The 18,964-nt window shown below is 30.5% G+C and overlaps 1 long non-coding RNA gene across 1 annotated transcript; it reads right to left on the reverse strand.

Moving 5' to 3' along the window:
• Positions 1-2,234: 2,234 nt before the first annotated feature.
• LOC121116410 (uncharacterized) lies at positions 2,235-4,353 on the reverse strand. Its single transcript, XR_005863849.2, has 3 exons — positions 3,995-4,353; positions 3,869-3,936; positions 2,235-3,720 (listed from the first exon to the last, which is right to left on the reverse strand). It is a non-coding gene; the product is annotated as an uncharacterized lncRNA (long non-coding RNA).
• Between the last annotated feature and the right edge of the window lie 14,611 nt (positions 4,354-18,964).

Here is an 18,964-nt window from a genome sequence, read left to right on the forward strand (position 1 = left end):
ATATATGTATAAAATAGAGGTTTACCAAAGAGACATGTGGGGTTTTCGCCTTGCTTTCACACGCACACTCCCCCACTCCTTTGCCAGAGTGAGTAAGTGTGTTATAGAGTTATTTGTCATAGTAAACAGGGTCTAAGATAAACTCAATGTGTGTAAAAAAAAATAACTATGTGTTTTATATACAGAGTGCCTCAACTATCATGATTATTTCAAAGAAACTCTCCCCCTCCCCTAAAGTACAGCCTATACATATTATATTGTACATAGGTATACGTTCTGTACAAGTATCTACCGTATAATGAGGATAATATCTTCTTCAAAAGCCTCCCTCCTTCCTAAAGAAAACCAGTAATTTTTCCTACATATATACGTACAGAGTGGAAGCTCAAAAACATGCATAAATTTTATATTGACTCATGTCAATCTCATTACTTTGTATAATACCTACACTTGTATTCGATGCCCCTTCCCGCCCTATAGATTGCATGCCCCCTTAAACAATTTTATGGGTTATTAAAACTGTATGAATAAAGTTGATTAATGACCTTGGAGACTGCGGTCGTCATCATTAATGTATTTTTTCTTAATTTATATACTGGGTGGTCCATGGAAATCTGAATGAATTAGTGCTAAGTGAGTGAAATTAATTCATATTTCGATATATTAAAGCATAAACAATTACTTACAAAATAAAATGAGCTTGAGCTCTTTAGCTTACATACAAGTCGAGATAAAGACACTTGAACGTGATTGACGAATTTCCATTCGCTCACTCCAAGGGATTGGGCCTCTCAAGAACCACCTCCTACCCCGCCAACAAGTCAGAAACGTTGGAGAGGAAAAAGCTCTGCAAAAAGACCCTAACTGGATCCGGAGGGGTTGAATCCACTCAAGTCCATGAGGATCAATGTAAGAGATCTCGGTGTTACACACCAGATTGTCCAAAAAGGGTGTCGAAAGAACCTTTTGGGGCCCTTTTGATAACTTCAATGAAAGAAACTCATCTCCTCCGTTGCAAGATTCTTTTGAACTCTTTTTTGATACTTTTGCCCACCTAGAGCCTGATGCCAGCCCCATGGACTACACCTTTTGGGTGCATGTCAAGGGGAAGGTTTGCAGTGTTTGTTATATTAAAAACTGAGGGCCTCAAAGCCATTTTTAGCCAGCACTGGGACGCCATGAAAGAGTACTATATCTCCAGCGATGCCAGGACTTCTACCGCCACCTGGAAGCCATCATTCCCACTAAGATTGATTAAGAGAGCTCAGAGACACATATATGTATAGTATTAATTTTGTTAAAATTCTATTATTAATTATATCTTGTTGAAGTTGAAAATTTATAGAGTTCAGATTTCTATGGACTACTCGGTATAAACAGAGTGCAGACCCAAAATATGCAAAATCATGACTAAATTACGAAAAACGTGATTTTTATGGAATCAAGAAAAGACAACTGTCAACCAATTTGTGATATGTTTTAATAGTTTATTTAGCTATACTTTTGTATTTTGTCCTCTCTCAGGGACAATAACTGTCTCGACACGCTAGTGAATAGATTGACAGCTTTTGACCATGAAGGCCGAGTCCATACTTTCACAATGACAACTCCCAGCTAACCCAATTTGGATGAGAGTTGCAGCAAACGCACCAAAATACAAAGTGCAGGAGGTTGAGGTTTGGGATGAGGGAGGGTCACATGGAAGCAAGCCAGAAGTCAGTCATATTGTTGCCGCAGAAGTTTTCGTTCTGTTTATCTATACAGCCTTCTTGGCACTGGTACAGGCGCGGAGGACATTTCGCTTATCTGTAAATAGCTATAAATTTGTAAAAAATTTATAGAAAAAATTTAATATTTGAAATTGTTTTCCAAAAAAATTAAAATTTGAAATTTTTTTGAAAAAAAAATTTAATTTTTTCTAAAGAACTTGATTTTTGAAGAAAAAAAATAATTTTTGGAGTTTATAGAAATAAAATCACCCCCCCCAAAAAAAAAAAATATATGAATATATAATCCTTCAGACGCTGCCCCTGCTTTATGAAACAGGAATAAAACTATTCGGATACACCTATAAACCTTGTTTTATTGCCTTCAAGAAAACGCAACCAAAAGATAAGGATAGTAATTACATTACATATTAATTATTCAGTGTTTACATCATATTGTATTTAAAAGAATTTAACGTCTTTCCCTAAATAGTGAATAAATAATTCAGTAATATTCTTGGAAGAAAGTGTACGCAGAAACATCAATGCCCTTTGTTGAACATATTTCTATGTATGTATGTATCTATATATGACGCCAAAAAGTACTCCAAATTGAAATGCAGCCGCAGGACTAATACTTACATAGGTGATTATTAAAATTTTTGAAAAATGAGTATCCAAAATATTAAAATTCAGCAATTTCTAATTAAAGGAAAAAAACAAATTCATATTGATAATTTAGAATAATTATTGTTGTTTTAAATTTATTATAATTCATTGATAAATTTTTCTATATCATATCGACATATTAAGATTTAGGAAAGACTTCATCACCTTAATTTTTGCCTTCTATCAGTATTGGTATTTTTAAATATACTAAAAAGAACGTTTAACGTCCACATTAGTAGTTGGAGCAAATATAATGTTGGCTTGATCTTCAGGAGTCTTGTTAGATGGATGCATTCTTTTGGCTCTGCTTGGGGTGTTGAAAGTGCAATAAATATTAACATAGTTGAAAATAACATGATTTGCTAGTATGCTAATAAACCATAAACTGATCACCACCAATGAATTCAGCCTTTTGCATAAATAGAGGCATCAGGGTTTCTCAATTTGGCTTTAAAGTATTTATCCTTTATTGCAAGATTCAAGGGGGATTATTCAACAGTAATTTTGCACAAAATTTTCCCTTCTTTTAAGTGGCTGTTGTCGCAATTTGGCTCCTTCACATATCCGATTATGTGAGCTTTGAGCTATCTCTCAAAGTCTCTAAGTTTTGTTATTATGTTTAAAAGCCATTGTGGAACTATAATAATAAAAATACCCTCTATTTTGGATTCCTTCTTGAGTACCTTTCTTTCAAAATTAAGACTCCTTGAACCAAACCTAAAACTAAAGGGTTCAACGAAGAATATCTGAGCAATATTTAGTTGGTATTGTTGAGACACTATCAAAAATCGATTTTTTTACTTTGACTTATTTCTAGGCTGATCTGAACCGATATTCTGTATTCAGATAATAGATGGAAATTTAACTTATCAAATCGTGGGCCAATGTTTTTTCGTTCACAATATATGGACCAACTTTTTTTCAGTCTCACTCTATGTACCAGTTTACACACTTAAAAGAAAAAAATGAATTACCCTCGCTTTCTTTAATTATACATTTAACAAAAATATTCATTCATCTTTTCCTAATACATAGGAAAGGTATTCTATTCGGCCGATATTGGCCTCACAGGTGGTGACAATCCTCTTATGAATAGAGTTGTAAGTATTAAGAATGATGTTTGGGTCTATGGCAGACTTCGTGGCTTGAGGCCTTCATAGCTTCGATGTTCAGATGATGGATGCTAGAGGCCCTCATCTCGATGTGCGGACAGAAAGAAAAGTGGGAGGAATCTTAATGAGGGACCAAGTACAGGTAATTTTGCCAACAATCCAAACACAACGATATCGCACGTTTATAAAAACGTAGTATTTTTGTCAAATTAGCGTTGATTTATTGAATATGGCTAATTTAAAAAGAAAAAAAACTACTTTAAAAGTTGTATATATTAATACACTTAAAACTAATAGCTATGTACGTAATGTTCCTCCCACATACATCTTTTAGATTCTTGCAAAGGTTCAAATCAATCATAAAAGTGCATACTTACCTACCTATTTAATCATATTTTTTCATTAAATGCATCTCCCTTTTGGATTGATGATTTGAGTCGTAACTTTAACTAGAGCATGTATAAAAACAATTAGAAGATTATAATATTAATATATTATAAAACATACTTTACATAATAACTATTAATATTATGTGGTAATGGAAAGCGTCATTCTGAGGAGGGTACCACATGGTGAGTAAATTAACTTGCATTTCAAATATTTATAAAAACAAAAATATTAGTATATTATATATTTGATGATGCAACTACTTAGTATACTTTATATAGTAGAATCAAGACATAAAGTGATTCCAAATTGTACATAATATATCAGATATTGTGGTTGTGGATATTGATATAAAAATTGGAGATAATATATACTACTAAAAATACTACAAAATGACGGTTTATTCAAGATGAATAGTGTTGGATCGGTTCTAGGACTGCATTCTTGTGGTCGGACCGCTCTTTTCCCCATTCATCAGCCTAAGGAACTTACCGGGTGGTCCGTTAAAATCTGAGTCTTTAGTAATTCAAAAATTAATGAGGGTTGAAATTTATTCATATTTCGATAGATATTAAAAACTTAAATAATTAGTTACAAAACAAACAAATCCTGAGCTCTCTAGCTTACATAAAAGTAGAGAAAATGACACTTGAACGTAATCGACGAATTTCCATTCGCGCATACCAAGCAGTTGGGTGTCTCCAGGATCACCATCTGGACTGTATGCAAGTTCAAAACGTCGGAGACGAAGAAGGGACCTGTCAAAAAGGCCAAATTGTACCCGGAGGAGTTAAAGAAAACAACCCAGGGCAATCCCCTCAAGTCCATGGAGACCCACGCAAGATATCTTGGGGTTTTATATCATACTGTCCAGAGAGCTATCAAAAAAGTGGGTAAAAAGAGCCTTGTGAGGATAGAAAGGCCGCTTTTGACGCCCGCAATGAAAGAAACTCCTCTCCATTGTTGCGATACTCTTTTGAATGACACTTTTTGTCCCCACACGACCATGATGCAAACCCCCTCTACCACACTTTTTGGTTGCATGTCAAGGGAAAGGCCTGCAGTGTTCATTATAGAAACACCGAGGCTTTCAAAAACACATTCAGCTAGCACTGGGGCACGATGACTATATCCACATTGGGTGCCAGAACTTTCACCGCCGTCTGGAAGCCATCATTTCCACTAAGAGCAGCTACATTAATGATTAAGAGAACTCAGAATTACATCTGTTTATAGTATTAATTTTGTTGAAATTCTATTGTTAAGTAATAAATTATATCTCGTTAAAGTTTAAAATTCAAAGTGTTCAGATTTAAATGGACTACTCGGCACATAGCTTTATGGAGTAGAATCAAGACATAAAGTGATTTCAAATTTTACATAATTTATGAGATATGTTGGTCGTGGATATTGATATAAAAATTCAAGATAATTAATATAATACAGCGGGTTATTAAAGATGAATAGTGATGGATTGGTCCTAGGACTGCATTCTTGATCATATTTTTTAAATCCTTCCAGTCTTTTTCACCATTCATAAGCCAAAGGATTAACTGTATAAGGATCTTATTTATGTTTCGTGATTCTTTTTTATTTGCATATTAATCTAAATTAAAAGTAAATATGTGATTTAGATACTTGCATATATATATATATATATCAAAGTTATGTGCATATTTTTATTATGAAGAAGTGTAATTACTCAAGATAAATCCTTCTCTAGAAACTTTCATGCAATTTTTTTACTTCTTTACCCTTCATCACGAAATCAAAGGTTATGGGATCATCATTATTCAAGAGTACATGCAGGTAATACTAACATATGACAAGATGGGTACGCAGGATGGAGTAACCAATGATATAACTAGCTGATATTCTGGAAAGTAAAAGAGAAGTAAGATTGAGTAATCTATGTACAATTAATTAATATCAGGCATAAATTTGTCTGGCAGATGTGAAGGGATGGTCTGGAGGGGCTGTATCCCCCAAAAATTGAGGAATGTTTACTTTTTACAATGTAAATTTTTTTGGTCAGGATGATAAAATTTTACGTCAAAATCGAGCTAATTTTTTATAAAGATTTTTTTTTTTTTAAATAGGTCATTCGGGAAAGTTATGAAACAGAAAAAAAAATTCAAAAATATAATTCTGGGAATGCCCCTAGACGTGGTCTGTTTGGTGTTATTAGGAGCTTTTTCACGTTACTTTTACCTTATATTATCTCTTTACATATAGGGAATAAACATAAACATTAGTAGGGATAGGACGGGTGTTGGAATTGGATCATAAGTACCTGGGTACAGTATAATTAAACACGTCAGATACAAAAAAACCTCTGAAAGCTTTGGGTACTTGACGTTTTACCAATCTTAAAAGATTTATAATATTACTCAATAAAGATAGGGACGGGTCTTGGATCCGGATCCGAAGTACTCGGGTGCGGTATAATTAAATTTATATTGTCCTAGATCCCGGATCCGAACAGGCTTTTGGTACTCGAACTGAAAAATCTATGTTATTGCTTCGCACTTAATCTTGGTTTAAAAAAAAAGATATTATCTATATCGAACGTCGATTTTCTATTTATCTTTATTAGTGCTTGGAGCGACATCTACATTAATAGTTGCTCCACCTGGTTATTCCAATATTATTACATCCATAATTATGTTCTAATTGTAATAATATTGGGCTATTTATTGTTTCAGCATCACTAATCAGTAAAAATGTAACTTTCATTCGGATCTTATTTTATTTACGTCCGAACTTGGGATAAAAAGCTCATAAACTTCGACGGAAACTTCTTAGTCGGTTTGAAAATTGAGGATCTGTCGGTAAAACAGGGGTCTAACAGTGATTTTTTGAAGGGGATTAACAAAAGATTTTTTATTATTATGACACATTTGAATCCAATACCCCTTAAATTAATTAAGACCAATAGTTTTTACTTGACAACGCTCAAGCCCCATTGTTAGAGTTTGTATACGAGGTAGAAAGAGTGTGAAGTTTATGATGGAACATGTTCTATACAAATTTGCTTCCTACGTTAATAGTACAATTGTGAAGCCTTAAGACTCTGACTACACCAAGAGATAAGGTTTAGTTACACCCCTGTATAAGTGTGAAATACAGTCGACCTTTAAAAGGAGAGCTTTTTTTATAATTAGTACATCCATGAACATTGTACAAGGCCTTGTAGAATATATGCATAGGATGAACCATCCTTAAAAGCCTATATATTTTCTACTCACAAATGACTAAGCATAATGGGATTTTCAAGCTACAATCCTTTGTTTTGTTATAAAGGATTTAAATCCCTTAAAAAATGGCAGTTTGTGCCTCTCTTCTTTTTGCTGTGAACAGTTTTTCTCTGACCGATTTGTATGTGTATTTAACACAACCTTTCAACTGTTATATAGAAAAATGAAGGGGTAAGAGAATGGAGAAAATGAAGAATTGGATGGAGTTCTGTTTATAGCTTTCCTCGTACTTTTCTCAATCATTAGACTTTTATGCAAGGACCTCATGTCGCTTTTATTCATTTCCTACAGGTTAAAATAATCTAAAAATAGATAAGCCAACTCACCTCTTGAATATTATGAATCTACACATATTACAGACGAATCCCAACTACCTTCAAGAAGGGAAGATTCCGCTGATGTAACATCCTAGGAGAATGTGATGATTCATCATTCTTCCAAGTGGAATAGAATGGTTGAATGCTTATATTATTTGAATTCGTGATTCCAAGTTGTTATTACTTATTTCAATGTAACCATATTTTAACAGGATTTTTATTGGAATAAGTTCAAATCACTTTTCTCATATAACAAGAATAACAAGAAAACGCAATAAAGCTGAAGTGGGGAACAACTCTCAGAAGAAGTAGAAGTGGGGCTTTCACTTTTTCTAATGAAGTATCCTTCATTTTGTCTTTTATCTTCCACCTTTCATTTAACTACAAAAAGTTGAAAGGTTGCGTTGAATACAAATAAAAATCAGTCAGAGGAAAACTGAACACAACAAAAAGAAAAAAGGCACAAACTTCCTTTCCCCATCACTAACCCGAGCTTACGTGGCTGTATCCGTCTATAACAAAATCACACTTTTTTTATCTTAGGGTGAGTCTTAACACTACATAATAAACTTCGTTACCAAAACCATTCTACGTGAAAAAAGAAACGGAAAAATGAGTCCAAATCAGTTGGTACTTAGACAAATAAGTAAAGCAAACCAACAATTATTTATCACGTAATACTCCAAAACTATATTTCTCCCTTTATTTCTCCACAATTTTTAAAATGAATTGCACATATATATTTCCTAATACATATTAAAATCCTACATGCTTTTTTATTCGAAACAGTATGATAATATTGCATGGTAAAATTTTATCAACAGCATAGCTATACATTTTTGTTTGCCTATGATAGCCAAAATATCTTCATAGAAATAATAAAATGGCCAAATTATATCCTTTTAGAAAGCTTTTGCATAAGTATATTATAACTAGAGTTGATATTTTTGTAGGGGAAAATGAGTGCACGGAGAAGGCGGGAGCAAGACATATGGTACTACTGAATTAAGACCCTTGTTAATATCAGCTACTTGTTTTATGTTTTTGTGGCCGAAAATGAATTACTGCTATAAAGAGGTTAACATTCTACAATTAAAATAGCATTCTAAACAAATTAAAACAATTTACACAAAAGATAGGGCTGGTCTTAGCTTATTTATCAAACAGAGTACATTATCAGAAGGCAATTATTTATCAAGTTTGAAGGGAGGGATATTTTTGTTTTAGCGATGTAAGGTCGTGTATATTTAGGTTAGGTTTATAAGGGAATCAACTATGACAGAACCGAACAAGGATATGATCTTGGACTAAATCTTACAGAGGCGTCAGTAGGATTATATATATATATTTATTTTTTTGAGGGGGGGTAAAAAAATTCAAAATAAAACATTATTTCATTATAAATAAATAAATTATTTATTTAAAAAAAATTTCAAAAAGCTATTTCCAACAAATGAAAATTTGTTGAAAAAAATTCAAAAATCCAAAGCTGTTCATAGAAAAATTTAATTTATTGCGAAAAAAATTAAAAAATATACAGCTGTTCACAAAAAGTTAAATTTTTTGGAAAAAAAATTTCAAAAACTAAATTTCAATTATAAAGATTTTGGAAAAAAAAAAAAAATCAAATATTATGTTTTTTTTGGAGAAAAATTTCAAAACCCAGTGTTATTTACAAAAATTAAATTTTTAATTATAAAATTTTTTGAAAAAAAATTTTGAACATAAATTTTTTGGAAAAAAGTTTCAAATATTCATTTTTTTGGAGAAAAATTTCAAAATCTAGTGCTATTTAAAAAAATTAAATTTTTAGTAAAAATGAATTTAAAATATATATAATTTTATCAAAAAAATTCAAATAGTAAAAAAACAAAAAATCCTTAGTTTTTTTTTTTTTTTTTTTTTTTTTTAAGTGGGGAATTACAGCCCCTCCAGTCCACCCCCTGCGGACATCCTATTTGTATACTACATACATAATCATTACCATGATGAACGAATCAATTTCCCTTTATAAAAGAGCAGCATTTCCTGTGCGATCAATAACAAAACTTAATTAATTTATTGGCTCCTAAAAAACAGCAAAGAGGAATCGTAAGGAAAACAAATGTATTTATTGCAGTATCTTTCCAAATGATCATCAACTCTCTTGGACTCTCATAGTGATTATATGTAATATGTATGCCGTATCCATTACATGTTATCATTAATACCAATATACCACCAATACAATAATAATAATAATAAGGAACCATCGATACAAAAATAACAAAGAAAATAAAAAAAGTGTTTTTTTAAACATACATAATATTACTTTATTTAACTTTATCATGACACGCATCACTTAGCTCCTGGATTGGATGTACATACATAATATCAACCTTGTACCCAGCTGCATACCATATTACCGTCAAAGAAACACACAAGTTGTACCTCCAGGGAATCTCTTTTCCCGGGAAATTGTTTTTAAGCGGGATCCCGTTAGTAAATAATATGTATACAGGGGCGTCCGCGGTGGGTGGGCTGGAGGCCCTGTTACATTTACACAAAAAATTACATTTTCTCGGAATAGCTATGATTTTTTGAATTTTTTTCAAAAAATTTAATATTTGAAATAATTTTTTTTTGAACAGCTGCGGATTTTTGAAATTTTTTTCGAAAAAAATTATTTTTTTACGAATAACTATAGATTTTAGAATTTTTTTGTAAATAGCTGTAGAGTTTTGAAATTTCTTTTCAAAGAAATTTAATTTTAGAATTTTTTTTTACAAAAATTTAATTTTTTTGTGAATAACTATGGATTTTTGAAAAACGTTTTATGAACTTTAATGTTTGGATTTTTCAAAAAAAAATCTGATCCTATTTGTTGTACCGGATATTTATATATATTATAACTTAAGACTTCGGTCTTTATTCATTTACACATACGGTCATACACTATATATATATAATCTTGGGGACGCCCCTGGTATATAAACAGTGAAATTTAAGTACAGATGCATTTTTATAATTAAAGAAGAAAGAATACCTTTTAAGCTAGTTGTACTCAAAGTGGCAAAACGAAGACCGTGTGGTCAATATTTGACGAAGGTCGTAGATACACTACTTTTTTGCCTACGTTGAATATTACTCCACAACTAACTGTACAGCCACTATTAGAGTTGTAGACTACAGATCCGTCAAGTTCAGTCTCGGTACAGTCCAGTTCCGTAAACATATTAGTTATAAAAACTTATAAAGTTTGGTCATTGATGTCTTCATTCAACTGTATTTATTCTTTATTTAATCAGCTCTAGTACTGGCAATCCTAAGGGCCGGTCTGAAAGACAGATAGGACCAGTCCTATGTCTGGGCTGAACCACACCCAATAGATATGGACAGCCACAACACAAGCCTCCATGAATTCAGCCTTTTAACGAAACGTACATGTTAAACTCTGTAATGGGAAGAAAAATTGTAAACTGTATAAGTAAGGGTAAATGTCAAAAAAGGATAATGTGACGTCATCTGTAGTATCATAAGAAGTGACATCTTGTGTGGAATAAATATATATCCACGACCATTCTCTTCTGTCAGGAAAAATGGCTAGGGAAAGAATTTAAAGAAAAATTGCAGGAGGAAAAGAAAGAAAAATTAACAAGTTGGAATAAATGGCTAAATTATTTTAAGTTGATATATTAGCTATCACTAATATAATATACATTAAGATAAAAGAAAAATAAACAAACCCGAGGGTGGTTTGAGTGGAAGAAGTGTTCATCACTTAATGATCCGTTATCAATTACAATATCATTAAAAATGATGGATTATTCATCTTGGACAAAACTCATAGATTGACGAACAAGTATTAACAAAATATATTGATAAATATAAGGCACCTGAAATCTTTGAATTGAGAATTCATGACACTAAATCTGATGACACCAATTTTAGCTCTCTAGTATTATTATCCCTGGACTATTCGTGTTCAAAAAAATTTGCAAATTTCTTCAAATTATGAAAATTAATCGAAAAAATAGTTTTTTATAAATTATAAATTGAAGTAATTAACTTCAATTTATAAAATATTATATCAAACCTTTTTTAGCAATATTTATTATCAGCTACAAACGCATGTTCTTCACTACTCCAACCCATGATAGCAGCTAACTGTATTTCCAAGGAAACTTTTCAATCCTGCCTCTAGAATGAAACTACAATAACTTCCTAATTACCACAGATGATAAGAAAAAAAGTTATGTTGCTTTACTTTGATTATTTGTCAAATACACAACCCGGCCCGTAGCCTAAAAATCAACTTGGTATGGATATATAACGGTAATAATTAAATGAAATTAGACCGGGTATTAGGGAAACAACTCTCAGTAGGTACATATTTCAAATGTTTGATATTGAGAATGCCGTTGATGAAATTGCTTTACTCAGGCGGGTTTTATGTGTTTGTTGTTTAAAGCTCGTATAAAAATTAGAGTGTAGTAGTAGGTATTTGTTACAGGGAAATAAATTATAATTCAATTTATTTATTCAGTTTAAATAATCTGCAATGATCCACATATGCATTTTGATGAATATGCATATTTATGCCTGGCTTTAGATAATAAATATGCACATAAATGTATCTTTAGATAGAAGCATGCACTAAATGTGGATCCAATACTTGTTTTTATTCCGTGTTTCTATTTTTAAAAATGTCAGAGCAACAACAAAATACAATCTCCTCCGTGCCGGTGTAAGTGCTGGACGGCTAAAGAGACCATTGGCATCTCCATCTTAATTGCTTACAAAATCAAAAAGGATGGGAACAGTGTTGAAAGGCTTCTACATCTAAAATGAACGAAAACTTCTTCAGCAACAATATGGCTGACTTCTGGCCTGCCTCCATGTGGCCCTCCTCCACCCCTTGCCTCAACCCACTGGCAGTTTTACCGCCTGTTAGAGAAGAATGACTATTGCACCTATCATCTCAAGAGACTAAAAAGTTGTATCCACCAGAAAAGGATATATGTTCGTGGATAGTTAACTAACATAAAAAAAAGAGAAAAATCGAGTATATATTGTCCGAGAAATTTGAAAAGTCATCTTACTTTTTGAACACACCCCATAAATTAGATATTTTAAGATTTGTGTCGTTTCCTAGTTTCATGTTCTAAAATGGGTCGATATATTTGAAAGGTTGGGAACCAATACTTTAGACATATGAAAGAACTTAATAAATAATCTTCTTTGTATAAATATTTATGACAATTAATTTCATAAAATGTATGAAAAATAATTATTTCTAATTCATAAAAACTACTTTTCTGTATTATTTTATATTAATTTTTATTTAAATACTAATTTGCAAATGCAATAAATAATCCCTCAATATTTTAAGTTATGTATAAACTCTTAAAAAATAACTAATTATTTAATAGTAAAATAATCATCGGAAAATGTAATATAATTTATTTTCATTATCATCTTAGATTCAATTTAAAATTAAATACGATAACTTCCAAGTAATTATTAATTTGCTCGTTAAAAATATTTAAATTGGGCTCTATGATTAATGCAAAAACATGATTTTATTTCTGGTTGTTAAGAAAACCTACAAAAGTAAGAAGTAAAAAAAAAAAATCTTTATTAACATCGAAATAATGAATAATAAATTAGTTGGGAGTCAAAATTACTAACAGCGAATTTTTTAGTATTAATCGGTTAAGGACAAATATCAATTACATAAATATGTGGATAAGAAAGTTTCCATATTCATGTCCTAGTAATTTATGGCATTGATCGGAAAAATCTACAGACCTTGGATAGTTTAATACAAGGCTCACAAAAGTTCCTTTATCTATTGCCAATTATTTATAGGGGGACTCTGATAGATAGGTTTGTATTGGCTACGTCCGTGTCATCGGTATAAAAGGGTATTTCTTTACATAGTCAGTCTACATAAAAGGAATATGTATGTTTTATTTTTATTAAAATGAATAATTCTAACATCAATATCTTCAGAGTCAGAGAATGGCTAAACTCACCTCTAAGTCCATAGAAGTTGGATGCCGATTACATACATCTTTCTAAGGGAAACGGGACACTAGGTACAGATAGGGTGTTACAATCAGATTCAATTTTAGCCCTACTTTTTGGATATAAATTTTAAGGACTCTACAGGGTGGTCTAGATAAATTGGGAAAATCTTTAAAGGCTTATCACAAACAAAATAGAACTATAAACCATAAATGTATCATTATTTGAAAGCAATATTTAATGGAATTCAGTTATTTATAATTAATTCGGCTCTTATGATAACCTCATCCACACGGCCCTGGAAGCTTTTGTAGGCCCGGCCGTCTATTTAATATAATTTTTCTTACAATTAGCAGCATCCACAAATGTTTTATATTTAAATTAGTACTTAAAAAGAAGGAACTTTATCTTGATTTGAAAACAACAAATTAATTCAAACATAATTGTAAAAGTAATTTCTCTTCCCAAACTAACCAAATGATTCCATGGAGAAATGACATATGCCTTTAGATATGAAGGGTCTGATATGATCAAAAGATTGATTATATCTAACCATAATGAGTTCAGAAATGTATTAAATGATTTTGTAGACGAATTAATGTGAGCATCATTGAATACAATTTCAAAGGACCTTGATGGGGTCGTCATCAAAGTTGAAACTATATTGAAATGGCAAATTTTGTTTGATAATAATATCTTTCTACTTAATATTGAAAGTTGAATAGAAATCAACTGGAATCAATCAATCACTCTGAATCATGCCCAAAGTATTATAATGTTAACATTGAGCGATTTGATTGCAATCATAAATATGGATTCTTTTAAAGAAAAGTATAGGCTAAATAAGTATTCATTGTATGGTACTATGGAATGGAAGTTATCTCCGATTCTCTACATTGCAAACTTTTAATTCATTATTAATTTGGATGGCATCTAGGAAATAAATTTATATAGTGCTACATCTATGCAAAAAATTCAAAAATATACATTACAAATATTAAAAATACTCGTTATGGTATTTACATGGATGTGTCATACCCTTCAGCAATATAAAATTGTTTTTCTATAAAATTTATTTTTTTACTTCTTCTCGTACTTCAAATACAGTTTCCCCTATTATCCATTTGTCCAACTATAATTTTGACACTCTCCATAAAAAGTAAATTCATGACTGATACTTATTTGTTTAGATTTGGAGGTCAGTACAGAGTTTCTGTTCGACAATAACACATTACTTAATAAATTGATCATCCACAACTATTAAATAATATATGTTGCAAATTAATGTTGTTGGTTTTTTTTTCAAATAATCCTCCCTCTGAAACGTTTAATAAAACTTTATTCAAAGAGAAACACAAAAATAAACAAATAGCAGAGTATTAAAGTGCCAAAGTTTAGTTTATTTAGTGTAGGATGTACAGTCTACCTGATATGATTTTCAAAAACTTTAAATGTCCTTAGAATTATATTTTGTATCTTTTCAAAGGATCAAAGTTTTGTTGCTCCAATGCAAAATTTGATCGAATGACCTCCTTTTAAAAAAAAATTCAATAAAATTTTCCTCTATTTGTCTTCCAGAGCAATATTTTTCTTCGTCCAGAACAAAAATTCCTTCATTTGGAGGGGCTACTGTCATTATGAAACAAAAAAACTTTTCTGATTTATAAAACTTTTTTATTGTCTTTTAGGAAAAGAAAGTTTTGCTAATATAAAATAAAACTCGGAAAAATCCCAGATATCACGATTTCCTGGTAAAGGAATCCTACAAGCTAGATTATAAATATCATATCAAAGACTAAGAATATGGAGCTCTATAGAATGACAGATCAAACACATAAGAAGGAGATACATGATATAAAGAATAATAATGTTAATATGAGATGTAAATTTTCCTTATAAAATATGAAATGCAACAACCATTTCTTCTCCTCTTCCTCTCTTCTTCCTTTCTCTCTTCTTCTTCCTCATTTCAAAATATTACATGTATATAAATGTATCCTATTTTCTGTATATACTCGAGGGTGGTCTGAAAAGTTTTTGACCTAACAAAGATACAAGATACTTTTTTCTGAATATATATTTTTTAGCAAAGTCCCTTGTAACGCTACACACTTCTCTCAGACATGATTCTATCTCTATATCCGCCACAAAAGTACCAGGGGCGTCCAAAAGATTTTATTTTTTTTTGGAAAAAAAATCCAAAAGTAAAAATTTTTTTTTGAAAAAAATTGGAAAAATTAAATTTCAAATATTATTTAGAAATTTTTTTCAAAAATCCATAGGTTTTCTCAAAAGTTGGTATTTTTTCCCAAAAAAATATCAAAAATCCACAGCAGTTCACGAAAAAATAGAAAAAAAAATTTCAAATATATATATTTTTTTTTTGTAATTCAAAATCCACAGTTGTTCACAAGAATTTTTTTTTTTTGGATAAAATTAAATTAAATTTTGAATGATAATTTTTTTGAAAAAAAAAAATTATTATTCAAACATTAAATTTTCTAGTAAAAAGCAAAAAATACTTAGTTCTCCCAGACATGATTCTATCTCTGTAACTCGCCCAAAAAGTACCAGGGGCGTCCAAAGAATTTCAAATATTTTTTTTTTTTGAAAAAAATCCAAAAGTTAAAATTTTTCTTTGAAAAAATTGGAAAAATTAAATTCTAACATTATTTAGAAATTTTTTTCAAAATTCCATAGGTTTTTGAAAAAAAAATCCAAAAGTTAAAATTTTTAGTATTTTTTTTTCCCAAAAAAATACCAAAAATCCACAGCAGTTCACGAAAAAATAGAAAAAAAAATTTCAAATATATATTTTTTTTTTAATTCAAAATCCACAGTTGTTCACAAAAAAATTTTTTTGTTTTTGACAAAATTAAATTAAATTTTGAATAATAATTTTTTGATAAAAAAAAATCAAACATAAAATTTTCTAGTAAAAAGCAAAAATACTTAGTTTGGGGGAGGGGGCTACAGCTTCTCCAGCCCACTCCTTGCGGACGCACCCGAGTACACCGCGCTTTTCTCTGCTTTCTTCTTCATTTAACAAAAATCATTTAATTCCCCTGTTTGGACTGTGCTTTTGTTTCGGTATTTTACAGTGATTAAATCACTCAAACTATTGTTATATAACAATAGCTATTCCAAAATGGCTGTAACTTTGGGGAGTAACTGTCAACGGCTCCTAGATGTATGTGACTAGCTTTTATTTACGAATGCTGCAATCTGCACGTGAAGATCAGAAACTTTTCAGACCACCCTCATATATATGTACATATATACGTAGTGTAAAAATACACATCTTATATCCTATTGGTAGCAAAAAGATTTATTATCTGTTCAAAAACATATTCATATTTGTGTAACAAATATTTAATATACATACATTATACATACATAGATGTGTGTTTCATTGTAGACTTACAATTTATAGAAAACTTTACATGGCGTTACATCACTATATACATATATATATAATTTTTTTTTTTTTTGACTTGGTTTTTGGAAAAAAAAAAATTCAGAAAAAAAATTCCAAAATTTAATTATAATTATTTGAGAAAAAAAAATTTTTGGAAAAAAAAAAATCCATCGCTATTTACAAAAAAATTTCAATTTTTTTTTTTCAAATATGAAATTTTTTGCAAAAATAAAAGTACCAAATCCACTATCAATTTATTATGGTTCCGTTATATATATATATATGTACAGGATAGAGATTTGAAACCTCAATTTCTTGGCAACCCTGAGATCTATGTTTATGATAGGGTACTCATAAGAACAAAACTACGTCATCCCTAAGATTTTCTTTGAATACGAAGACCATATCCCCATTAAAGTGTGCTTCCGTGCCGGTCACACTCCAAAGTTCGTAATTCATTCCAAATATAATGACAATAATTGATGTTCATTGATCTTGTGTTATGTAGGAATTTTAAATTTGCGCGGTTTGTTCAAATTGGGTCATTGGAACGGGATTGATTCCGGGGAAACGATCATTTTTAAGACCTTCATGTTTTGGGCAATGGAAATGTGGCCTCCTAACTCGACGAATCTGACTCTATAGACTACTATTTAATGGGCGTCTTGAAGATATTTCAATAAACGTACATATGTTGACTTATTGCAGGTTTTCATTCTTGAGGCAGTAGCTAATATGGACAAGGAGTTCTTCATCAAGTCTTCTTCCAGATTCAAGGGCATTTGTAGGCTGTGGTTGAAGTTGGATTTGTTTGGTATGACTTGACTATGAACCTCATCATGTAAGAGCAAAAAAAATGTGAATTGCTGAATTAATTTTGGGACATGATTTGTAGGTATACAATACCCTTATTTTAAAATCCCTACTTTGTTTCCGTTTGTACCACTATAGTACTGGTAAACGGAACAGGACTATTCTAACTCCTGCGTTCAGACTACCCCCGAATGTGTCCAGAGACAATTTATAAAATAAAGCTTTGATTGTTAGACTGTGAATGCTTTTATAAGGTGTGGGTAATTACAAGATAGGATTATAAGACAATAATGTTTCTTTTGTCTTTTCACATTGAAAGCATACATAAGTCCATTTAAACTTAAAAGAAAACGGCTTTTCTTTCAATCCCTTATGAGTAGGACATTTTGTTTATTTTCTAAGTAGGTACATACTTAAGATATGTAGATTTAGAAGACGTAAATGACACGTACTACCCATTTGCTTGAAATTTTGAGTACATGCATTTCTAAATCTCTTATTTTTTTATTAAATAGCTAACTCAGATACGTATCTTCTAGGAGGCTCGTGACTAAGCGGGTCCTTAAAACCTGATAAATTACATAAAAATTTAATGTTAAATTTTGAGTTTTTATGTTTTATATAACTTTTAATTAGTTTGTTTGAATGCTGTTGTGTGAATGTTTAATACTTAAAAACAGAATTCCTTTTTTTTCTGTGAAAATTAGAAATACGTATTTCTTTTAATTTATTAATTTAAACAAAAAAATCCCATTAATGTTTATCACCATTATTTTATCTCCATTTTCAAAAAATTAAATTTTTTGTAAAAAAAATTTCTAAAATCCACAGTTATTCAAAAAAAAAAAAGATTTTTTTGGAAAAAATTTCAAACGTGAAATTTTTTTAACAACAATTTCAAAAATTCAGAGTTATTTACAAAAAATTCAAATTTTTGAAAAAAAAAATTCAAAAATCCACAGCTATTCACAAAAAAATTTCAAAAATTTGGAAAAAAATTCCAAAAGTTAATTTTTTTTAACAAAAATTTCAAAAGTTCACAGTTATTTTCAAGAATTCAAATTTTTGAAAAAGAATTTCAAAAATCCACAGCTATTTACAAAAAATTTAAAAAATTTGGAAAATCCACATATTTTTTTTGGAAAAAATTCATAAATCCACAGCTATTCACACAAAATTAAATTTTTTGGAAAAAAAAATTATAATATTAAATTTTCAAATGCAAAAATTCCTTAATTTGAAGAGGGCTACAGCCACTCCATCCCACCCTTTGTGG

This window comes from Lepeophtheirus salmonis, chromosome 4 (assembly GCF_016086655.4).
Source record: "Lepeophtheirus salmonis chromosome 4, UVic_Lsal_1.4, whole genome shotgun sequence".
In the NCBI taxonomy this organism is placed as follows: Eukaryota; Metazoa; Arthropoda; class Copepoda; order Siphonostomatoida; family Caligidae; genus Lepeophtheirus; species Lepeophtheirus salmonis.